The sequence below is a fragment of the Corvus kubaryi genome, unplaced genomic scaffold (genome assembly GCF_017639235.1).
Source record: "Corvus kubaryi isolate FWS band 111438036 unplaced genomic scaffold, C.kubaryi_AGA036_p1.0 132, whole genome shotgun sequence".
NCBI classification, from domain to species: domain Eukaryota; kingdom Metazoa; phylum Chordata; class Aves; order Passeriformes; family Corvidae; genus Corvus; species Corvus kubaryi.
The window spans coordinates 10244931-10271027 of NW_024580666.1; the positions used below are offsets into that span (position 1 = coordinate 10244931).

At 36.8% G+C, this 26097-nt stretch overlaps 1 long non-coding RNA gene across 4 annotated transcripts in view; it reads right to left on the bottom strand.

The window, feature by feature from the left end:
- The window catches only part of LOC121666558, a 199701-nt gene that overhangs the window by 65199 nt on the left and 108405 nt on the right, over positions 1-26097 (bottom strand). For 2 of the 4 annotated variants that reach the window (XR_006016692.1, XR_006016694.1), the window contains exon 3: positions 1894-2056. The exons of the other annotated variants lie outside the window; for them this stretch is intronic. This is a non-coding gene — a long non-coding RNA (uncharacterized LOC121666558). The remainder of the gene's footprint in view (positions 1-1893; positions 2057-26097) is intronic. 4 annotated transcript variants of the gene reach the window in all.

Consider the following 26097-nt stretch of genomic DNA (forward strand, 5'->3'; position numbering starts at 1 on the left):
TATTTTCATATATGGGCTGTATTGACCTTGGCTGGATGCCAGGTGCCTACACAGCTGTTTTACCTGTCCCCATCCATCAAAAAGGCAGAGGAAAAAAGTATCATTAAAAGCTTGTGGATGAAGATAAGGAGAGGGAGACGACTTACCAAATGCCATCAAGGACAGAACAGACTTGAGTTAGGGATAGTAATGTATTTTATTTCAAGTAATTGCAAAAAATAGGGTGGTGAGAAGTAAAACTAAATTAAAAGCACCTTTTCCCCACCCCTCCCTTCTTTCCAAGCTCAGCTTCACTCTGTCTCTTCTACCTCCTGAGCAGTGCTGGGGAATGGGAACAGGGGTTGTGAGTTCCTAACAATGCATCTATGACTCTTCTTCCTCATCACACTCAGGCTGCAGTTCTTCAAGAACTGCTCCAGAATGGGTCCTTTCCACGGGGTACAATCCTACAGGAACAGACTGACCCAGTGTAGGATCCTGCAGGTACTGCAGGTGGGGGTATCTGCTTCACCTTGGCCCTGCATGGGCTGCAGGGGGACAGCCTTCCTCACGACGGCCTGAGCCCCCCACTGTAAGGGAATCTGTGCACCTCCTCCCCCTCCTTCTTCACTGACCTTGGTGTCTCTAGGGCTGCTTCTCTCACATATTCTCACTCCCAGCTGTTTTGTACAGACATTTTTTACCCCATCTTAGATATATTATCACAGAGATGCTATCAGTGTCGCTGAGAGACTCAACTTTGGCCAGCAAGGCATGGTTCTAGGAGCCAGCTGGAATTGATTCTGCCCAGCATGTGGGCAGCTTCTGGTGTCTTTTCACAGAAGCCACACCTGCCACTCTCAGTGTTATCAAAATCTACCCACATGAACCCAAAACTTAAATCCAAGACTACATTTTTTCCTGTGTTTTAAAGTATTTTTCTCAAACAGATTTGTAACAAAAAATAATTAATTTGCTATTTTCACTTTATATTGACTCTTGATTAGTCAGAAAATGCGAAAAATATCTTTGCATTATAATATTTATCCCTTGCATCTGAATGATAAAAATATAGTAATTTGGGGTAAAAGATAAGTTTTAGGTTTAATTTTGGAAAAAAAGACTGAAAATAATATTGAAATAGAATGTGTGGGAAGTAAATGTTGAACTGAATGTCAAATCAAATTAATCACATACTCAGGAAAACTGAAACAGATACACTGCAAATTTTTTAATTCCTAATTTTGACTACAAATTGTCAGTGCTCACAGGAAAGGGAAAAATGAGAGACAACAACAGAAAATTGGGTCTGCAGGCTAAAAGTTGAAAGATGAAAGCAAGAATGGTAAACTGAACCAGTGGTAAATAAACAGGGAATAGCAAAAGCAAGTTTTACTTTTGCAAAAATAAGCAAAAAAAAAAGCTTTTTCTTCTGTATACTCTTTATATAGCTTTTACTTTTGTACACTAAGACAATGGGGAGACTCTGGAAATAGGAAAATGAACAATATACTTTTCTGTAAAGCATCTTGCAATCATGAATCATTTAACTATAAGGTACAAAAGTATGGGGATGGCTATAGAATGCTTTGAGAAACAAGAAAAGCGAATTTTAAAATAGTGTATTGTCACGCATTTTCTGTTAGAAGGTACATATTGGCTTTTCAATTACCTGCATCTGAATTCCAAGTGGAAATTATTACTACTGCTTAACAAAAATGTGCTTTTGTAGCAAAGCTTTACACTAACCACCATTAATCCAGCAATATTTAATGTCTTGAAAGGATTACAATACATTGGAGGATCAGAATTAAGGGAGGATTTCTTATTTAATGATCTAACTCCGGAAAAGGGGAAAACTCCTATGCTTACATTCTGATTTAGTGATTTCTTTAACATTCAGACAATACTTACTCATGACTTGCAATAAAAAACTGGATAAGGTCCAACTTTGTCTTCCTCATCTCCCATCTGTCTTTCACATTCCAATAAAAAACCTTGGTTTAGGCTAGTCCATTTCTTGCTGATGTAAAGAAAGATAAGTGAAATTGTTTGCTGTCTGATATGTGGCAAATAACTGCAAGAAATATAAATCATTGCTTGTTACTTGTAAAACAAAGCCTAAGAAATAAAAGTCAAACATTATACCCACTTAAAAAAATTTTATACCACAAGGAAGCATAGGCAAACTTAATCCATTATGCATTTAGTATCAAAAGGCCTTGACTTTTTTCCAGCAGTCAATTTCTTGACTGCTGGAAATTATTAGTTTTGTTACCAATTATACCAGATCCCCATAATAGCAGGCAGTATGACACATAGAACATATGCAAACACCTTATTTTAAACCTAATGCTTCACTGCCAATTTTCTAGAATAAAGGATGCATTTTAGCCTTATTTATTTATTATTTGTGACTTTCGCAAGAGTGGTTCAAGAGCTGAATTTATACTCCTTAGGTATGTCTGAAATTCCATACAAGAAAAGTCAAAACCCTTACACAAACAGCCTTTTATACAAAAGTGAATAGAACCTGCATCTGAAGAAGAAACTGATGGGAAGACTGATGGAACAGTCCCTCTCAGACTGGCCTTCTATCAGAGGCCAGTGGTGAAATTTACAGTCACAGAAGGCAGCCAACACTTTCATGGACCTACAAGTCAGGCAGGTTGCATTCCCATGAATTGTCATTCATGTCAGCACATTTTCTCTTCCATAAAACATGAAGAAGCAGTTAGATTCAACTCGGATGCAAATTATAGAAAAAAGAGTCCAACCAGGGATTTATGTTCATTCGTATCTGCTTTTATTGCATACATGTTTCCATCTCCCAGAATGCTCAGTGCTTTCAGATATCCCTAGAAACAAATAATCTTGATGTGACCAACCTACTGTTAATATGATACTGCCTTTTATATTAGCTATGAAGAGGAGAGAATTTTCACATATATGCTGTACTTTAAACATGCTGTAGATTGCAGATATCAATGGGTGACAGAGAGTGTGATTTATTATGTTTAAAACTATTTTGGTAGTTTTACCCAGGAAATAAGCTTGGAAATGTTAAGATCTTCTTTAAGCAGATGATTTTTATAGCATGGTACACACTATATAGCCAAAATGACCAGCATCAGAAATATTACTCTTTTCTTAGCCTAAGCTGGAACACTTCCAAAGCCATATAAATTAAGCCAGACTATCCTTAGAAGCATTTAGTTTTAAATCACTCTCTGATTTACAGAGAAACAACTGTTTCCAGTATGAAAACTTACAGTTCTTTAACTGCAGCTTTGAGAGACACTGTGAGAACATGCCAGACGCCAGGTTAAATGGTCCAGAAATTTTGTACTTTAGAAGCACAGAAACCACTTTGAGCAATTTAACAGATTTTTTATAGTAGTTCTATAAAAGTTATTTTTTAGCCTCTGAATTACCCAGAACACCAAATTAAAAAACATGTTTCCATTGTACCTTTATGTATGAAGAATTTAATTTTGTTCCTTTATTTTGAGTTGACTTTGCCTGGCATACCTCATGATAAAATTGAAACACTTCATCTTCATTTGGCATATAAGCATCACGCTCTGCCAGAAAGAAAAAAAGATCAAGAGCTCTAATATTAGCTATGTTAGCTATATGAGAAACAAAAATCAAATTTAGCTACAAAGAAATAATAGCTGCTGTCTCAAAGAAATGGTTGTTTCATTCTCTCATTCACTTCCTTGGCTCCCAGTCTCTTTCTTACCTACAATTTAGCAGAAAAAATTTTAAAAAATTGACTAAAAGTTAGACACTCCTGATGATTAAGGGTCTTCATTTTTCTTCCAACTTCCAAATTAAGATCTCCCCCTTTTTTGGTTTTAGAGAAGAAATCACTGAAAATGGTTAAGACAGGTCCCTAAACCCAGTTTGAGTTACAGGTTAATAAGTATTTGGATCACACCTGAAGCTTATCTGGGCCTTGAAAATAAGATTCTAGTTTAATGAAGCTGAGGTCAGGAAATAGAACTTGTAAAATTGAGCACTCATGCAGAACAGAGAGATGACACAGATACTGACCGACCACATTTTCTCTTTTCTTTCTTTCTTTTTTCCTTCTTGTTTTTTTATTACGGAAGTCTCTGCAGTTTAACATGTTTATAAATTACCTAAGATCAGAGTTTGGAAGATGAATGAGAAGAGCCAGAAGACTTTCTAATTTTGTGCAATAATGCAAAGCACTATTTGTAGTAAACTCCTACTAAATATATAGTATTTTAATTTGGAAAGGATAACATATAAATGCTTTAAACAAATTGATGTAATTGCCTGTTAATAAAGATGTAATGGGAGCTACAGCTCTAAAAGGTCCTTTTCTCCTGATTTCTGGAATGGTATGACAAAGTAGTAAGTTTTATTGTATGGCTTTATTTAAGTGTCTGTTCCTCATATACTGTCAAACAGTATATAGGGCTAGTACTAGAGTGATCTCTAGTCTGGCTCAGCACAGCCATGAAAATACTTTTAGACTTACTCATGATCCCCATCTAATCCCATATAACTAAACCACAAAAACAAGCAATAGCAAAATCTATAATGCCTTTCACTAAGAAGTGTGTCTTTTAGAAGAATGATACATGAATAAACTGCTTGGCCATTCGATGTCTGTTGAAGATTTTCCAAGTAATCTTACCCATGTTCTTGGGCTCCCAACTGCAGAGTGACAAGGACAGTCTTTCACTGCAGCTGAAGTCATCTGCTGAAAGGTCCTGTTTACCATGTACACACTTGTAATCCTTTCCCTTGCAAGCTTGAGCCCACAGGATGAGTTGACTGAAACATTCGCTTGATAGAAAATTAATCCTCTCTTCCCTCCCACATGCTGAGAAGTGTACTTTCTGTCATCAGTGAGCTGAACCAACTCATCCTTCTGGGAAGCTGCATGAAGATAGATGATACAGGGGAAGAGGAGGAAAAAAGACTGGGCAACATGCCAAAGTTAGATTAGGTATGAAAAGAAAATGTGCCTTGGTAAATGTCTGTAGAAATGCTTGGTGAACTTGCAGTTTAAAATTTTGTGATTTTTTTTCAATACTTCAAAATTAGTGTCTATGTGATATTTCTGTGTTTCACATGCATTTGGAATGGAGATCATGAAGATCTATCTGTAGGTGACATAAAAAAACCAAATATCGTTTGCTTCCTAAGGATAGTAGTGAAATCACTTCTGTCTGTTCCTGAATTTACACTTAGAATAATTTTGCTTATTTACATATCTTTCAGACCTAGTATTGCAGTAAGTACACAGGCAGACCTTTACATCTGGGAAGAAGAGTTACATCTGTCTGTAGCTGGTAGTCACTGTATTAAAACACCCTGTGGGATCCACTCTCATTGTTAAAAATGTGTGATTGACTCAGTGGTTTCAGATTCCTTAGTAGATGGCAAACACTATATGATGTGATCAGTGACAGTTCTAACTTGAAATGGAGTTAACTCCAGGAAAAATTTTCACCCAAAGGAGTACATTAATAGTGAATTTTATAATTTAAGAAAATTAACTATATATCTAGTTCATTTATGACCAGATTTTATTAAAAATAACTTTTTGAATTGAATATAATTTAATCTTAGATTGATACATCAAATATATATTGAATCTTAGTAAAATTTCATTGATCCTTCCAGCAATAAGAGCACTAAGAGATAATTTAAAAAATTGTCAGTTCAAAAAGCTGCTGATATAACTAATCTGTTAGAGACATACATATTGATTTAAAATGAAACTTAAAATTGAAAAGGATTATGCCCTCAATAATAAAGGCTAATCTGCATTTTTCCTTAAAGAGTTAAATGTTGGTGACACTATTTGTTGACTAAGGAAAAGGGAAAATTTGTCCACAGAAATAAGGAGAACTGCTGTGGGCAAAGTAGATTTTTTTCCCTGTGAAGTCATCAATGATTCTGTTTTGTCATTGTTCATCAAATTCAATGGTCTGGAATTGTGTTAGATGCTGAATTAATAGGGAAACATGAATACCATGTAAGAGCATGTTCTTCTACTACATGTCCAGGGAAAGGGTTACTTAGTAAAATATACAAAAAAAAAAAAAGTCAGATGTTCTGTAATATATGAGATTAGGTATTCCTGTCAAAATTGCAATGATTTATTACAAGACTTGGACTGTATTAATCATATGTGTCAAATACCATGTTTTATGACATCAGCATTTTCTACTAAAATAAATAAGGAGCAGACTCTGTGGTAATAAATCAGACCGTTTTCTCCTATATTTAGGTTTAAATACCTTTATTTAGGAAGATTAGACTAATAAAAAATACCAAGTCTTATTTACTGAATAGACTTCTATATGTATTTAACATTCATAGAATGCTGCAACATCTCTAAGTCATTCCAATAAACCACAGTGAGTGAATAATTAAATTTTTTTTATTATTTTTTCTGCTTAACTCTCAATTTCCTTTATCAGAGAGTTCTGCACAAAACCAGAGGTTGATGATATGATACCTTTTTGTTTGCTAGCATTTTCTGGAAGAAATACTATCCTGCAAGTTAAAATTAGGGGCCCTGGTTTGTTAGCTGGAGCTTTCATTTATGCCTCTGGAAGGGCGTTGCCTATGAGAACACCAAAGCTTCTTGGATGAATAAAGGAATCTAACTGGAATGGCCATGGCTACTAAGCAATCTTTTAAAGTGGTGGGGGTTTTCTAAGGCTCAGGAAATTATTATTTTTCTCATATGAGTACAGAATTCATAAATCAGGGAGGTTAGAGGAACAGGTTAAGTTGCTTGATCTCATGCTGTCAACATCAGATCATCTAACACCATTAAATACCTTTTCTGATTTTGTAGGACACGCCAGGGAACAGACTAGGAGGTAGGAAATGTAGCCTTGGAAATTCTGTAAAGGAGGAGGAGATGGAACTCACACATCATGCACATATGTTGCACCACCTGGTCTTTGTGTAAAAAAAAAGTTGCACAAGAACTGACATTTCTGGGAAATCAGCTTTCTTGATTTTTTTATTAATACTCACCATAAGTGGAATGTGCTGTGCCAAAGCAAATATTTGCCCTTCTCCTCTTCATGTCTCTCACTTTTTCATGTATCACTAGAAAACCTGAATATGAATTTGGCTCACTAAAAGTTAGGTTTGGCTTTTGTTGAGGTCTTGAATACACCAAGAGGCTCTGCAGCCATCAGCCTTGTCCTTTCCCTGTTCTGTGCCATGGGTATTCCTGTGCTTTGTTCCCTTATCTTGCTGATTCCGGCCTTGTTGATACGACTTAGAGGCTTTGACTTGGACCTGCTTTGTCACTGTGGATTCACACGGGCACCACAGGGCTGTTACCCGAGCTTGTCTCCTCTCATGAGTCCTGCCAGACTGCACCCTTGCTGGTGAGGACATCAGTCCCCCCGCCTCGGTCTCAACATTGGCTTTAGCTTACATTTTGCTTCATTGAACAGCTCAACCCTCCTGTTCACTGGCTTGCTTATGCTTGTTGTCATTTTGTTTAGGCTTATTTATTTACAATTATTATTCAGTAGAGAGCTGCTCAGCTGAAGCTAAAAGGTCAATTTATGGAGATTGAGTTCTTGTTTTTCCCAATTCAGCAACTTAGCAAAAAACTTATTAGACACTTAGTGAGTAAAGTATTGCTCAGTGGGGTGTTGATCTGCATTAAGTCTCTTATAAAATTAGATTTAGGAAAGAATGGAAAAACTTGTTATTATTCCACAGAAAAAAAATCCAAAACTCAGAAATATTTGCGTTGTTCAAGACTTCTGGCAAAATCTCCGAAATCTGGTAGAGGTGTAAAAGTACACTAAGTGGGTGAAAAAAAACCCCAGCATAGCATAACTTGTGAATGAATATAAATATTTTTTACTCTCAAAGCACAGGTGCTCCGTTGAAGATAAGATAGTTGAAGTTTACTACACAATAGGCATAAGCTGCACCAAGTCTAATATTTTACCCTAAATATTCTCTGAGAAGGAATAATCATGACAAATCAAAACACTGGTTGCACAACAGCAGTTGCCCTCCTATCAGTGGTGTTAATTATGCGCAGGGGCTTCTCCAAGCACCAGTATAGAATCGTACAATGACAAACTTCATCTTTTAATAATATTTTTTTCCGAAGTCTCTTGTAAAGAAACATATTTACAAGGATTATGATTTTAGGACTGAGCTTCTGGATAAAACAGAGGATTTTCAGTTCTTGCTTCTGTTTTATGCCAGCAGTTTCAGAAAGAAGTAACTCAAAACCATATTGCCACTGATCACTGAATGAGTATTCTGCCCACCTATACTGTAAAGCTATCTAAAATGTAAGAAACCTTTTGATTTATAAAGCAAGGAATTCTTTAAGGGTTTAATACTTGTGAGTTGAACAGGCCTTAAATACTTTTGGAGCAACAGGATGTCCACATGACATGTTTTCATGAGGACACACAAGCAAAATAAATGAGGCTTGTGGGGCACTAACAACATGATGATGCTGCTCAGGGAATTCAGGCTAGCTAACATATGTTTCAAATCCAAAATATATTCCATGTAGCCACTACAAGACTTAAATTACAGCGGTACTCTGACCACAAGTAATTTGCTGAGCTCCATGGCTAATGTGCCATTATAGTTTTGGCTGACATTTCACAGTTTGCACTGTGCATCACAAAGAAATGCATATTCAGGGTTAGGCACTGGGTGGTGTTGAAGAGCTAGCTAGTAGGAAAATGCATTTGTGCAGGTCTTAAACTGACTAACATTCACCTTTTCTTGCAGCTGATGGAGCTTGATTTGTTCTTCAAAATAATTAATCTGGTTCCCCAGGCTTAATCAGGTACCTTGATTTAGTTTTCCTATTTGTAAAAACATACTGAGATGAAGTCCTACATTATACTTCTTTCCCTTATGTTTGGAGTTACAGATATAGTCCTGTAAGTAAAACATCCTTTTCATATTAGTTTATCACTGAAGAGTTTCTGCCATCTGACCTTGTGAAATTTGAAATAAATGGTTTTCCAAAGCATTGTATTTAATCTTAACCTCTGTTTAACACAGACTAAAGAATGATTATGTTATTTATTTTTTTTTCTTAATTGATTTTACATAACACAAGTGCAAGTGAACATGAGAGGAAAAGAAATTATGTTTTAGTGCACCATCACATCAAATTATTTTAACCATGGTAAATGTACATTTAGCTTTCCAAATACCAAATATAGATGCCAAGTAACAATAAAATAAAAATAATCTATTCAACATGTGTCATTTAAAATGACTCTACTTTGAGTGATTTCATTAAATAAATGACAATATTCTGCTTTAAAAGAAGACAGCATTCAAGAACAGTATTTGTAGACACCATCTTCAATTTTAAAAAGTCTGAAAACTTTACATTAGTCTGAATATTGTATGCAGCTACACTTACAAATAACAGCTATTACGTGTACACAACAGAAATAAAAGAATACTTATCTATTTCTACTGTTGGTTTCCAGGTCAGTAGCATTTTCAGTGTTTGTCTGAGGGTTAAAATACCTTCAGGGTCTCTCTTAATTTTATTTCTAAGGATAGGTGGTCTTTAGTGTATTGATCTCAAAAGTTTTGGAGTTTAATTTCCACTAGCTGTTCAAAGCAAGATTTCTAAAAATATATGAGTATTTTTACGACTTAGAAATCCATAACAAAAAATATGACTACAAAATCAGCCACTCCATAGATATCAAGAAGTCAAAATTTCAGCTGCAAAAAGCTTCTTTAGCAGTCATTTGTCTCCTGGTATATCAAGTGCCTTCTATTCTCCAAGTGCATAGAATGTATTGACTAAAAAAAGCTATCTGATACTGAAGAGCAGACAGAACTCCACTACTAAAGAAGTAGTAAAGTAGGTATGTTTATTTCCAGCGCTGGGATGCACGGGGGATCGCTCCTCCAAAATCATGCGTGCCGACAGCTGCATTCAGCTCGGTATTTATCGGGTTACAAGTTCCATATTCATTAAGTTTAGCAACACGCCTATACATATTCATCACCTAGCCCCGCCCAGCCTCGCTTCGTATTATAATGAACCCAAAAGTCATTTACATCCACGTTGCGCTTGCGCAGTGTGGTTTGGTGGCTTTGGTAGGGGTCTTCCGAGGGTCTTTTTGATGAAGTCAGGAGTCTTCATCATCCTGAACTTTTCACCTTTCTTCCCTACGCATGCTCTTTTGTACCCCTGGCCTGGGTTTAAGCTTCGAGACTGGTTTGGGCTAGTTTTGGGTTGAGCGCAGGATGTCTGTCTGAGACTCCCTCTGCCCTTATCAGCGGTCTCTTATCTTTTCTTCCTGCCCTGGTATGCTGACCAAGCTGGATGCATTGTTCCTAACAAACTAATTCTCCTGCTTCCCATCCCCCTGATTCAATACTTCCAAATATCTCACAACTTTAAGAAGTCTTTGTTTGTTAAAAGGAGAATTGGAGTGAATAATACCTGATCTAGTCACTTATCCCTAATTTAGATCTATACCATAATGAAGACAACAATAAAATTCCTGACTCCCACACTTGCTTTGCATCACAGACACTAGTGCTAAAATAGTCACCTTCGCCAGGAGAACTGAGACTTGGCCCAAGGAAAAGACTTTTAACACAGAGCTACCATAGAGCTGTGGGAAACTGCAGCAGTAGCACTCCATCCATGCATTCATATTAAGAGAAGCCCATGGACTGCATCACTTATCAGACTACTGCCACAGACATAAAAAAAATGCAAGTCAAGTAGAAAAAACCCAGAAGAGTCAAAAGCAAAAGGGGTAAACACTGTAATAAGCAAATAAAGAAAGAAACATCCTTGTCTTTCCAAAGCATGAAACATACATGGCAAACAAAAATAATAAGACTTTCAAAAAATATTTTTGGAAAAAAAAATCTAACTGCACACTTACTCCATATGATGTATTTATAGTAGTTTAATTCTCTCCACCACCTAATAACATGCCTGTTAATATGCAAACTATAAACTACAGTACTTTGGGGTAATTAGTTAATCAATCAAAATAATTCTCATTTATACCATACTTCTGTGGTCTAGGGAGGTCATTTTAATATTCTGCAAATACCTTTATGCAAACCCCAGGGACAAATCAAGTAAAAAGTGCTGCAAGCAGCTATTTTTCTATAGCCATGTGCAGTGTTTATACTCTGCTGGTAAATACTGTATGTTGATTTTATTGAGCCTTTTGAGTATAATGAGCATAAATGTGACAGATACCACTGTTGGGGTTTTAGTTTAGTCCTTTTTTTTTTTTCTGTTAAAGGAATTTTTTCCCATATGCATGTTGCTAGGGGACAAATGGCCATACTTAAGAGAAGACAAAAGACCTGGCTACTCTTTTATTTTCACCTGGGTGTGGGGGCAGTTCGCTCTCAGCGTCCGGAGAGAGAAGCTGCAGAGAAAGGAGCTGCTGGTTCCTCTTTCCGGCCGTTTTTCTTTTCTGCTGGAAACAACGCCGGGATCCCAAATCCGCTTTCCCTGCCCTGCTGGAGGCCGGGCTGTGGCCGCCCTGCCCCTCTGCTGCTTCGAGCATTCGCTGCGTTGTAGCCCAGCTCGCCCTGCCTGCCTGGGCCTCCGTGGGGTTCTCCATCTGGATACATCTCATCTGCCACCCGGGATTTGTGCTTGTGCCTGCTGCTCCAGCCTGCCGTTCCAGCCTGCTGTTCCTGAGAGTCCGGGATCGGCTGCCCAGGGGTTTGTGAAGCCTTTGTTCCATCCCTTCCCGGGATCCCAGGGCACCAGTGCCGCGTGTGTCCCGAGCTCGCTCCGGAGCGCCCCCTGCAGCCGCGGGGGAACCATCGCACCTGCCCTGCTCACCGGGAGCTGCCAGCGCCCCTGCCGGCTGCGAGCGGAACTGCACCCGAGGGGAAAGGGCCTGACAGCCGAGAAGGCCGGCACTGGGTTTGTGATTGTTTGCTGTTACTGCCAGAGTTATTGCTGTTTGTTTGACTGGTTATATATATAATAGTAAAGAACTGTTATTCCTATTTCCCACATCTTTGCCTAAAGACCCTTGATTTTCAAAATTATAATAACTTGGAGGGAAAGGGGTTACATCTGCCATTTCAAGGGGGGCTTCCGCCTACCTTAGCAGACACCTGTCTTTCAAAACCAAGACAACCACCATATGGTTTCCACACATGGACAGGCTGCAATTAATGCTGCAACCCCGTAATTTGCCTCTTACTTGTGTGTTTGTCTGTGTCATCAAAGCTACCTCATTTGTGCAGAGAATCTGTGTATATACACATGTATGTGACTGCAAGCATAACCACTTCTGTGTTTCACCGCTGGTAGTGCAGAATAAAGCCTGTGCGTAGTGTATAATCAGTAGCAGAGTGCAGAAGAAATGCTTATGTCAAGAAAGTTGTAAAAATGCTGTACTAAAGTAGTTTGGTTTTTTTTCTTGGCCTTTAATGTTGACAGCTAGCAGAAAATATAATACTGTTCTAATTGAACAATTATGATTAAATTGCACCCTATTTTCATATATATATATGTAGTGTATACATAGCACCCTACCATATGTAATGCACTCTACTATCATATATATAGCACATTTAAGACAGTGGCCTAAATTCCTTAATTAAGTCTTATGCTCTGATTCCAGACTTTGTATCTGCTGGAAAACTTCTGAAGCTATAAGTAAAATTTTTAACAAGAATCACATGAAACTTGCAACTGGAAAGATAAGGAACCTGTAGTATTTGTGGTCTAGGAGTGGATAACGCACATAATTCTACAGCATCAAGACTGCACATTTTTTCAAGTCATACTGAGATACACATGCACACACACTGAAGAAGTATCCCTGTCTGCTTCATCTTATTTAGAGCACTATTAGACAGCTACTGTAAGCAGGTAGGCACTTCTCTCCCCTTTTCCCAATAAAGCACACCCTGACAGTACAACAAAAATTGAGGTAATTCCATTACAAATTTCTCTCTCATAACACTCTAAGTACACAATCTTACTTTTTATCTCCTTGGGTAATACTTTTGCAAACATTCCTCACATAAAAATACCAAAAAAATCACTTTGTCCAAGAGAGAAATACCAGATCTTAAAATGATAGTCAACCAACCTTTCTCTTAGATCATTGAACCAAAGTTGTTTCAAAATAGCATTTAACACCTACTAGTTTTACTCAAATGTATTAGAATATAAACAGAACTACACAAGAGAAGTTTCATGTGATAAATTAGATTCTCTTGCCTAAATGTTAATGCTTGCTTATGTTGTTGATCAACATGTATGATGTATTCATATGTCATTAAACTTCACATGGTGCTGGTGAAATAAGAAGTAGTTAGATTTTTAGCAGAGGAGTTGGTATGTGAAATCTTCTATACAATATCTTATTGGGAAAACATGTAAAGAACAGCTAATGCAGGGTAGTATAATTGCATATATATGGGCTTAGTAATTATGTATGTATATGTGTCTATATATATATATATACACACGTATATGGACTTAACAGTGATGAAAATGAAAAGTATGTGAAGTTCTTTCTTCTTGGGAATATTTGAAGATAAGTAGAAGTAGATTTAATTAAATCTACTTTTTTGGACTTTATATATTACTTAATAATGTGGTATGAGCAGAGTTCCAACAAAGATACAGGTATAAAATTTATGACCTTGAGGAATTATCTGTTTAACTTTGTTGTTTCAAGTATTTTATGTCAAATGCAAACTTAGAAAGAATTTTTTTCCCTTAAGACATGAAAATATTCAATGCTAATAGTAAAGAAATATGCACCAAAACTATGTTGGAAGTGTATTTGCAAAGTATGAAGGTTGCTATTAACTGAAAAAAATAATAAAAGGGTCTGTACTAAAATCAACCCTCGACATAACTCAATTTGAGCTAATGAAGCTGTTCTGAATGGACTGTGTCATGTTTCCATAAGGCTGTTCTAAAATTATACACCTACTTCAAATATGAAAAACAGTGTCAATAGGAAAAGAAATGGACACACATTCACCACTGTCATATCTTCCCTGCCATCTGTGGAGAATTATGCTCATGTTTTTGTAAGATTACTTTAAAAACATTTTAAAAGTAGATTGCAGAACAGTCGGTTGTGGGTTAACTGAGTGGCAGCCAGGACAAACCCAAGGGCAAGAAAAATTGGGTATTCTCCTTTGTGAGCCAGCACTTCCCCACCGTTTGACTTTGTTCAGTTTAAAGACAAAGATTTCAGTAGCAGTATGTTGCATTTGGCCAGTTTTTTTCAAAGTCTCCAGATAGCAAAGATTTAAACCTACTTAATATACCTACACCTCCCATTCAGCTGCAGTGTTTCATTCATCCACTGAGTAAACATGCATAGACTGGAGATTAATTTCCAAAACACCTAAAATTAATACTAAAGGACAGTTTTAAAGGTAATTGAAGGGTATAGTATTGGATAGTGCTTGTAGGTACATACTGTCTGTTTAATTGTCACTACTAATTTAACAAAATCTACTTTTGGTCACTCAATTGCAATTGGTTTTAATTCTTATTGGTTTGTTTCCTATGTATTGTATTTTTTAATCTCACAACACAGATATCACTAATTGGATGAAGTAATAGAATCATATATCCATAACAATGTAGGTCTCTATCAGTGTCTTAGATAACAAAAATATAAATCTAATAGCTCACTTGCAACATCAATTTGACTTGATGGCTGAGTAAATCATGTGCAATTCTAAAATGAAATTTCAGGGTTGATAGATTTCCAGGAATTTTTCAGGCAGAGCAATGTGCAAGTGATTAACATTAGCAATAGTTTTGAGCAGCCTGTATTATAATCTCCCTAGCAAAGTTGGAGTAATATGTAAACACAGAAAAATATAGATTTAGACTGCCAACCTTCTATATCAAGTAACAATATCAGGGTTTTTTTTTTCTCAAAAAGAAAACCTGATGCAATAACTGAAGCATAAGCCAGTCAGTCTGCAGGCACCTGGAGCACGGCCTCAAGGGAACACGTGCCAGCCACCCTCATAGCAACGAAACACTTGCACCACGGTCTTTGGTTCTGGGCATGGTAAAAACCACACTTTTCCTTTCTAAATACATCTCTTCACTGAAGAGTTAACCTATTGGAGAAGTTCCACTGATATCCCTTCTGCAGGAGAAAAAACCAAAATTAAGAACAAAGCAATCTTCACTTGCCATTCACAGGAACCAAGGCTTCATGGCAGTCCAGGCTTAGAGACTGTCATTTCCTATGACAGTAGAAAACCACCAGGAAAAAGGAAAACCCTTGCACAAAGTATCAAGTTGATTTACTGCAAATCAGCAGAACAAATAGAGAAGAACTCATTTTCAGCTGTTTCAGGGAATCAATTTGCCTAATATCAATTAGCCAATCATCTAATAACTGAGGATCATATATTATTTTTTTAATTCACTGATATGTACAAATAAATGTGGCAGATTAGTAAAATATTCAGAGGGTGATTAGAGTATCAGTCCAAGATAATATTCCCTGCAGTTTTTAGATACAGAAAAACACCTCTGCATGATAATCATATTACTTCTCAGGAGTCTCCAGGGAAGCAAGGAAGGTATGGTTATGCAAAACATGCAGTCCCTCATTTACTTTTGTCTTTATTAATCCTGGCCCAGAAAAGATATTAAACAAACAGTCTATTATTTATTTTTTTTGCTCATTGAAATTCTGAAAAGAATGAGAAAATTAGAAGAAATTTGAGAAGGATAGTCCTTTGTTTGTTATACCACTGTTCTCAGGGGTTGAAGATTGTTCAAGTATTGGATACTCTGTGAGTCTTCAGATACAAACTTCACCACCATACTAATCAGCCAACTGAAAACTTGCTAAATATCCCACTTTGATAAATAACCATAAAGTTAAGTTTCCCTTTGCAAGAACCATACTTCTGTTTTATTCAGGAACAGGTATCCTTTAAATGTATGTGTGCAAGAGTGGGGAATGCATAAGGAGTATTGTCATATCCCTTTAATGTGTCAGCTCCTGGGAGCAGCTCATTTTAGTCTGTGATGATTTCCTTTTGCCAAGAGACAAAGTCCTTATCTAACAAGTCCCTTGCACTTGCTGATTTTATTTTGGATAACTGTAACACTGCCACATGCTTCAGAGATGTGTCTGACATCTACTGCCACCTTTGTATTATGTATCTCTCTTATCCAGTTTCAGGCATTGTTACATCCCAAAGCTGAATGTGGCTGTGGTGTGACTTTTGATTTCTGTTACTTCTTCATCTGCCATTTCTTTTTTTTTTTTTTTTTTGTCTTCAGGTCCTTTGGTTCCCTATGATCGTGTAGCATCTATTTTTGTCAGACAGGATTATTTACAAATGGGACATTTGCCCCTCAGAACTCAACACTTCCTCTCTTTTCAGGTCATTTTCAAAACTAATTCATTTCTCTTGGAATTATAAATACCCAGAACTGTAGAGCTTTAGATTTTTTTATTCAGTTTCTCTTTTATAAATTTTGGGTTTTGATGAAGTTTTGTTTTGGGGGGGGGGGGTTCTTTGGTGGGTTTTCTTCACTTGTAAGGCAAAAGATAGTCTAAATAAAATCCATGCAGATATCTTCTTCACTGAAACTCTTCCCCATCTTTTGATTGCATATTTTGAGACATCTACACTAAGCAGGGGTTACTTCGTTATTCTTCTAAAGGAGGACACAGAATTACAATGGCACACCAACTCTGTATGAGGGGTCAATATTCATACACCTTGCACTGCATGTTGCACAGTAGGGAAGGACACAGTGTACCAATTAAGAAGGTACAGAAACCGAAAATAAAAGCAATCACTTTATTTTTTTTCTTTATAATTGTCAGCATCAGGCTACACTGTGAGAGATGTCCTACTGCTCAAGAAGAATATGTTTCATCCAAAAGAAAATCAAAGATAGTTCATTAGAATTTGCAAGTCACTGAGGAAAAAACAAAAAGGAAAGAAAGGAACCTTGGATGTGATGATCCTGTGTGCAAAAGAGGAAAAGATGACCAAGTTGTTAAATCATTAATTTTTTCCTAGACTAAGAAACTCATTAAGTCCAAAAATGTTGACACTTATTCCACTACTCTGAATCTCACAATACAAAACCTAAGATCATTAACAAATGATCAGGCTCGATAACCTAAGACAATACAATGTTTCATGGGAGAAGACTTGAGAGACTGCAAAGCTGCATATAATCTTCAGTTTTAAAACAACAGACTTCTCATATTTAAAAGAAATGTAACAAAATACACATATTTTTATACTGAATATGTACAAGGAAGAACATAGAGGAATACTGAGAAGTTTTCCTTGTTGTTTTATAAAAATACTTTTTAATGCAAGCTTCAAATGTACAGACAGAGGGAGCCCATGCTTTAAGGACAGAATCCTTACAAAACTTAATCAATTTGTAGATTACATAATAGAAAGAAAAGCCACACAGACACAATATATGGCTTTTCTCATCAGTCAACAGCTACAAAGAATGTAGCTCATGTAAGAAACACGATTTGTGAATCTCAGGGAATTCTAAATCTTATGCCCACTCAAAACTATTCTAATGGTTTTATGTCTGCCTGGGTAGTAATTGTCACAACATCTCCTGTTTATAGCCTGACCTACAAATAATTTATTTCTTACCCTGACTTCTTGGGTCTCATCCTGGCTGTCTGGCAGCATTTTGAACATTTTTTGAAAAAATGTCTTTTATGATTTGGAAAGAGTTTACTATGTAGCACTTTATCAGCTTCTACTTTAAATTACCATTCTGTATTAATTCCTTCATGTCTGCTTTTTTTTGTTTGTTTGTTTGCTTTCTGATGGTCTGTAAATTTATTGCTGCACTAATTCAGGCTTTTCTTGAACTGTTATTTAAATCACAGGCTAAGAAGAGATAGGCTTTTGGAGCTTAGCTTTTTCTCTCTAATCTCCGTGTAGAAAACATCTTTATTACTTATTCATTTATTTTTGCACATAAAACATTACAAGAAGTGTATAGATAGAGTTCCATTCCTCCAGTGCACACATCCTCTCCCCCTACAGAGGATCCTGTGACCTTCTGCCTGTCAAGAGGCACATTTTCTTTCTTTTCTTTCTTTTCTTTCTTTTTTTCTTATCTTATGTAGAATCATTCAAGCTTCAGTCACAGCAAACAATCATCTCTTTGCCCTCATTCTTGAGAGCCCCAATGTGATTTCATTACCACTGCCTAGAATTCATTCCCCAAACCAGTTATCTGCATGAGGAAAATTGATACCAGACTGTAAGCAAAATAATATTTTAACTTCATTTTTAATATGAAAAAATGACTATTTAAAAAATATTGTTACTTAATTTGCATCTCATGCAAACTGAGATGCTTGTCTTGCTTGTATATGAGTATTCAGGGACCATTTTGAAGTGTCTTGGCAAAACTAATTGTAAATTTAATTGATAGCTGGCTGAGTAAACACCAGTTTTAACATTATTAGGGCTGCATATTGTTTGAATTAATTTATATGAAGATCATAGATTTTTTTTCTGACCTTATGAATGAACTGTTTGTTTAGCAAAAACTACCAATGACCATTATGAAATGATTTATACCCATAAGCAGACATATTCTCAGATCCTGAAGGCTATATTATATAGATTATTTGGTGATGCTAAACCTTGACTTCTACACTCAGCTTATAACTAAAAGACAGAGACATTTTTGTGAGGAAACCATGAACCCATACAATATTTGACATTTTGATTTTTCTTTCATTCTAAAAGAGATAACATGGCAGAAATCACAGTGCAAATATTTTTTATAAAGTCAAAATATTGGTGTATAAATGCAATATTGGTATAAGCTATGAAAATAAAATCGTATAAATATAAATTAATTAAAATTAAATAATTTTCTTTAAAAATCTATTATTTTAATACAAAATAACGTGGCCACTTTTCTTTAAAAAGTGTTAAGTCACTGAATGCTTCTTTTACTATCAAAGCATATTCATAAAAATGCAGCCACGCTGTTGTTCAGCTAAACCAAAATCTCACTGGCTTTTATACAGTTATTTTAACATGATGCTCTCTTATTTAAGAAACAAAATATTTCTAAGGGATGAAGAGCGAATTTAATCCCAATATGTAATGATCTTTTTGTCCTGGGCAAAACTCAGCATAGCAGTTTTATTGGTGTAATATTTCTGGGTCAGAAATTCAATAACAGGGGAACCGAGTCATTCAGCTATGAAAGCTGTCTGTCTGGAGACATGCTATTAAACAACACTTGAGCTTTCTGTTTACCTCGGTGGTATTTATAGTTATGGCCATGCATTTGCAGCTTGCACTTGCTAAATATTTCTAAAATGCAGTTGCTGTAATAGACAGCACAAATCACCATAGCTTCAGTGGCATTGTTTTTCTAAGACATAAAAAGCAGAGGTAACAGAGGACTTTTGTTGCTGGTCACTTTGCTTCTACATCTTATTATTCAGTGTCCTGTTGCTTTAAAATAATGTATTGATATTACTTTTTATAAAGGTATATGTAGTCCCCATTATTATAGTACCTGAACATCCCATAAATGAAAGCTTTTATGCTCATAGATCCCCTTGACATGGAAAATAAACACAATGCTGCCACAGTGTCTAGTTTGCAGTGGGGAATATACTCTGGTTTTTTTCCTAAAAGCAGTGCTACAGCTCATCTCAAAACTTCCTGTCTTGCAAGTGCACAAATTAATTCAAGGACCGTTTAAAATGTCCTTCAGGCCATGCAAGAATCTATATATTCATGTAGGCAACAGGGCAGGGCAGGGCAGGCAAGTGACAAAAGTCTTGAAAAAGAGGACATTAACATTCTGATCATTCACAGAGACATGGATATAACCCAGCAGTTCTGTTGATGGTCAAGGATCACCAGAAAGGGATCAGTGGCAGACCAGGGAAATAATTTCAGGCCCCCCTAGTCCAGGCTGTCATTTTTACTTAGGCTACTGAGCCCTACTGTATTTTAATCAAGATAATTAAAATAATAGAAATATTTGCACATAAACAAACAAAATCCAAAGCTTGAGCGGTATTGCTATGCAAAAACTTCCCAAATCAATCTGTCAGGCCCCTCTCACCTCTGACATAACAAAGTTAAAACCATAGGCTACAAAATACCTGATGTGGTTTAAGCCCAGCTGGCAACTAAGTGCCATGCAGCCCCCCGCTTCACCTCACCCCCTTGTGGGGAGGAGAATCAGAAAGAAGAGGCAAACCTTGTGGGTTGATACAAGAAAAATTTAATAATGGAAAGATAATATGTCAATAATATTATTATTTATAATAATAAAATATTCTAATAATGTTAATAATAATTGTAATGATAAGGAGAGGGAGAGAAAGTAAGAGAACACAAGAGAAGTAAGTGAAGCACAACAGAATTGCTCACATCCTGCTGACTGATGCACAGCCTGTCTCTGAGCAGCAATTGGCCCCTTCTGGGTATCTCACCTAGTTTATATACTGGGCATTATGTCCTTTGGGAAGGGATATTCCTTTGGCCAATTTGGTTCAGCTGTCCCAGCTGTGCTCCCTCACAGCTTCTTGTGCACCTGCTCACTGACAGAGTGAGCACCAGGCACTGAAAAGTCCTGGATTTAGGGCAAGTGCTACTTTGCAACAACCAAAGCAATATTCTGATACTGAATCCAAAACACAGCACTGTAACAGCTACAAATAGCAAAATTAACTCTGTCCCAGCTGAAACCAATAGGACAATAACTTAATCAAATCACAGATAGTCATTTAAGTGACCCCTGACTTTTAAGCTATTATTGTCTGAAATGTAACTTATTATTTGCAAGAAAAACTCTAGAGCTAATTTTCCTGGTTGAAAAGCTCTTATAAAAGATGAATGAAACAAGGTAAAATAAAAGCAGGTGTACCTCTGAAGAGATTAGATGCCACTGCAAGAAGACATATGTTGCACCGTTTCACTGTTGCCCACCATCGAAAACCAACAAAGAAAAATTAAAGATTCTGCCCATTTTGTTTGGTAGCAGAGAGGGCAGAGATATTTTACAGCTTTGGGGGTGCTCCCGGGTAAAATTTGTCTTAGTCCTTAGAGTCCAAATCTCTCAGGTATCTGAGATGGCCACATCTAAGAGCTGCTCAGCTCCTTGAAGGGATGGATCCCTACAAAATGGAAATCAAAAACCTTATCAAGCCTGCTGGCCCAAGAGGCTAGATGTCATAATCTAAATGTAGATTATGCATTTGGTGTACTGAAACACTGGGGAACACCACTATTCCTGTATCTGTCCTAAAGTAGCCTCCATCAGTTTTCAAGATAGAGTGATACCTCCCAGGGACAGGGTTTAGCTCCTCCTGCACAGCCAGCTCAACTGAAGAAGAAAAAACCTTAGATGGAGGACAGGGTGAGTTAGATATCTGCTCTCAAAAATTACTGAACCTGAACTTTCAGGATTGTTGTCTAAATGTTATAACACTACAGTATAATATTGTGGCTTCCCACTATTTTGTTCCTTTTACAATGTTATGATGAAAGATGTAATTGTCTCATATATATTGGAAGAATTTTTCCCTATCATTAAATTGCTGATTAGTTTTTCTCTCTGAAATCCCAATAAAATACCCTTAAATTAAATATGCCTTCTGTATAGAGTTGATAATATTATGATCAAAATAAAATGGTCTACCTAATAAACATCTGGACGTGAGTGAGTGAAAACAGGCATTGATCATCATTTGAAACATGAAGGGTCTTTAGAGGTTCTAGCTACAGAACAGCTATCTCAAAAAGTTTCAACTAAATTTTTCTTTTCAAAGAAACTGAAAGGTTAGAGGACAGCAGATAAGAGGTCTTGTCGGAAGCTGCAGTGCACTCAATTACCTTGTGTTGAATTTTACTACCTTGATATTTCATATTAATACCAGGATGTAGCTTCTCAGTTGTGAGCATATTCCTTCTTTAACACTTAACACTTCCAGGTAAGATCCTGGCTGTATGTATTGTCGGGTAGGTGTGGTAGGGTGCTAAATAAGGGATTAAGTCCAGTTTGGTGCATGCTAGGGGCTCGTATGCTTCAGATAGGCATATCTGGAAACCAGGTGGAAGAGACTGATGGCTGGATTTTTGGTTTGTGTCTGTAAGGAGGAATGACAGGTGGGAAACATCAACATCTGCAGCCACAATACACTGTAACCCACCTTTCCTCTCTTCTCTTGGGGTGCTGATCATGGGGTGTACCTCCCAACCCTAAGGGTGTTTGGCCTCCAGGTCACCACAAAAGGCCAAGGCCATTGGGCAGGAGGAGAGCCTAAAGTGCAGACCAGTGGGATTTATGGGGATGAGTCATGTCCCATGGAGGAACTACATTGGACTACTCACCCTATGACTTCTAGTATTCAAGATGACTAGGATCAAAGGAAAAATATGCAAATAATATTAAAAAATTGCTGTATTATAATACAATGAATAATCAACAGAATATAAATATACATGAATATAAATATGTTTAATTATCAGTGTTCTCCAGGTATGTTTTCTGAATTATGTCACCACTTGTTTTCTTTGGGAATTACATCTATCTTTGATTATGACTGTTTCAGTCTTCTGTGCGTTTTATGAGATGAGAACAGGTATACAAAAACACTGTTAACCTCCCAAATCCTACCTTTGTCACAGAATTCCTGCTGGAGATATGAGGATCTTTTAGGGTAACGACATGTAAAAGAGAGAAAATAGTCTCTGCCTTGTCCACATATGGAATCTGACTTCAAACAAGATGTCCTCTACACATCAATCCCTGCTTTTTACTGTAAATGCTAGAGCTAATGTCACTTTCTTCCTCTCATCTTCAGTAACAAAGTGCTAAGGTCATACTCCCCTATCACTCAAATAAATAGAGGATTTTAGCTAGGTTAAAAGAAACCTCACAGGCATAGTCCTGAAAAACACTGCCTTGCATCCTAATCCAACAAGGTAAAGATTTCTTGCACGCTTCAATGGCTTGGCTGAAATGTGTATCTGCAAATTGGAAACCTTAGGTAACAAGATATTTAGACACCTCAGTCTCTAATCTCTCCTGTTGCCTAATTTTTTCTGTGTGTCTACCAGATATTCATACATGCAGACACAAATATATTTTGGAGGTGCAACTGGAAATCAAATATGTGTGCTTTTCATTTTTTTCATATCATTACCTTCAAATACATCCTGGTTTGGTTTTTTTTTCTTCAGGTATTTAGCTGTCTGCCGCTCAGTTTGCTCCTTCTGTAGCAATATCTTAGTGGAGGCTTGCTCACCACCCTTCATTCACGTTAAATAGAAGGAGGAACTAAATCTCCCTCAACTGGTAATTAAATGCTGAAGCAGTGGGTGCCACCATGCACAGCAACTTGCTACTTGGAAAGGCTAGTGAAAAGCTAAGCCATCAGAGCAAAACTGTGAGCTGGAAAAGCAAAGGCAAACACGGATCCCCATGGTTTCAGCTGTTGCAGCTGTGTGAGTGGAGCAGCAGGGCAACAGGCGGGCAGTGGGTGGTGTGTGCTGCACGGACCTGGGGGAAAGCCAAACAGCATGTTGTCCATTGGCCAGGATAGTTACAAAAAAGGGAAATCTGGGAATGTTAAGATGCCCTCCTTGCTTGTTCCCAGCATACTGGAAGAAAGGCAAGTGCAATTATGTGTGCATGCACTATGATCATGAAAGGTCTAGTAGGAATGAAGCTCTCATTACCCTAAGAAATAATTACATATAATGAGAAAAGAAGAAACACAGAGTGACAAACTGCTAATAAAATGTAGAGTCTTATAGTGACATAATGCATTAATTTGTGCCCATTTTATTTTGATGTAGAGAATTGCGATAATTCATTTTGTTAGCATCCAAATTATTTTGGATTTTTTGTCAATAACAACAACCATGAACAATGACCAGTCTTTGCCTTACAATAAAAACATTAGCATATGTTACTGAAGTCTAATTCCACCAGATTTTTCCTATCACCACTTTGGCAAACATGATGGTGACTGGTTTATTTTTATGCCTTTACTGCTGCACCAAAACAGTTTGGTGAATCATACCACAGCTGATTCATGTTTTTATTTATTAAAAGCTCTATCCATAGGAACAAAGCTATGGAGTCACTTTTCAGAGGTTTATATATGGGCAGCTCTTTCTAAGTATTGTTACAGAAACCTTGAGAATTAAATCAAAGCTGCTTTAGTAATTCATAAAGAAACTACATTAAATGCCCTTTTCCTCAGTTCTTAGCTTATCCCTTCAAGAGCTAGCACTTCCAAGCAGTAGATCAGCATGAGATAAATGCCAAGTGAGTTTCTACAAAGCAGCGTAATTCAATGCAAACTCTGTGACTCCCCATTCCCACCCTTTTCCTGTTATTCTGATGAAAAACCTAACCCCATCTCCCTTCAACAATTGACTATAAGCACATTTTACCTGCCTTTTCTGAAGGGCATGGAGTCCAGGATGTTTTAAGGCAAATAAAGAGACATAAGCATCTTGCAGTGCATACCCAGCTCTTGAGTATGGTACAGGCTCCGAGTCAGGCACCTCTGGTCAGCCCAGGCACAGCGAGCCACAGACAAAGATGTGCACACTAACAAAGGAGTCCCTGAAGCAATGTGGTACTCCCACAGTGAAAGGATAATTTTTGCTGTCATACACTTGCTTAGCAGAAGGCACCTGGACTTAACACTTACTTTATAAGTGTTGCCAAAATATTAAGAACAACCCACTTAACCTTTTTCAGTGAGACCTGGGTTTATGCTCTTTTTTGCTGTTTCAGTGCAAGCCAACTTTGAAGAAAAAATCAAATGAAGTGAAGTGGAAGGCCTCAGGAGAAAAAACTAATTTCATTAGTAGAACTTATCTTGTACATAGCAATGTGCAAATTCAACCTTGCTAGCACAAGCCAGACTTGATTTCAGGTGTGTTTGAAAAGATTTTGGTTTTGGGGTTTTTTTTGTTTTTTTTTTTAATTGTGACCTTTTAAATATGTATATACCATGGCACATATCCACTTTTTAAGCAAGTACTTTCAGATTTCCTGTTTTGTTATTTAACGGAAATAAAGTAAGATATATATGAAAATATGTGAAAACCAAAAATAATTCAAGGTTTCAAGATGGGCTCAAATTTATTTAATGTGTTCATCTAAGTTGTGTACTCTATCCTACCTCATTATTTGAGTGTGACCAGCAATACAGTCGCAGAATTTTTGGAAAAATAGGATTTACAGTTCAAAAGTCTTGATAAATTTTCATTATACATATAAGTTGTGCTTTTTCATGAGTCTTACACAATGTTTCTAAAAAAAAAGGATGCATTTTTACCATGTAACCATACTTAGTATCTCAGAATAGGAATTTAAGATAGGTTAAAGTACTAATGGTTTTGATATACTCCAAATGAAAAAGATCAGAATTAATTTCTCAAAAATTACAGATTGGGAACCAAATAAGACATGAAAATGTATATATTTCTTATATATATTGTGCAAGAACACTTAACTATAATTCATACTTCCAGCTTTCAAAGCACTACATTTGCATTTCAAGAAATGGAATATGTATAAATTGTTTTGGGGTTATTTATTTATTTATTTATTTAGCAGCCCAAAGGTAAGGACAACATTTAAAAAATGCAAATACAGGAGGTTGTGTGTGTTACATTTACTCCAACACAACTGAGGACCTGCAATAATTGGGTTTGTACAATTACATGCTCACTCCACTGTAACCAGCAGACTACCTTAGACTGTGACCTCTAAGCAGTGATAGTCTCTCTGTGTGCTCCATGCATCCCAGGAAAGTGATGAGTTGTCCTGTTCTTACACATTCATTCAAGGTTACCTTGGCAACCACTTGATAAGATGGTTCCATAATGTCTGTCCAGGTTTTTTTGTTACAGCTTGAGTTTATAGACTAGACAATTTTAAATGATGGCTTTTCCCCCTAGGGCCTGCAGACTCAACATAGATTTCTTCCTGTCTCAATAAACTTGCTACTCTACTTGCTAACAAACTGTACTAGTTTGAAAACAAACCAGTGGGAGGCACTAAGTCAGAAT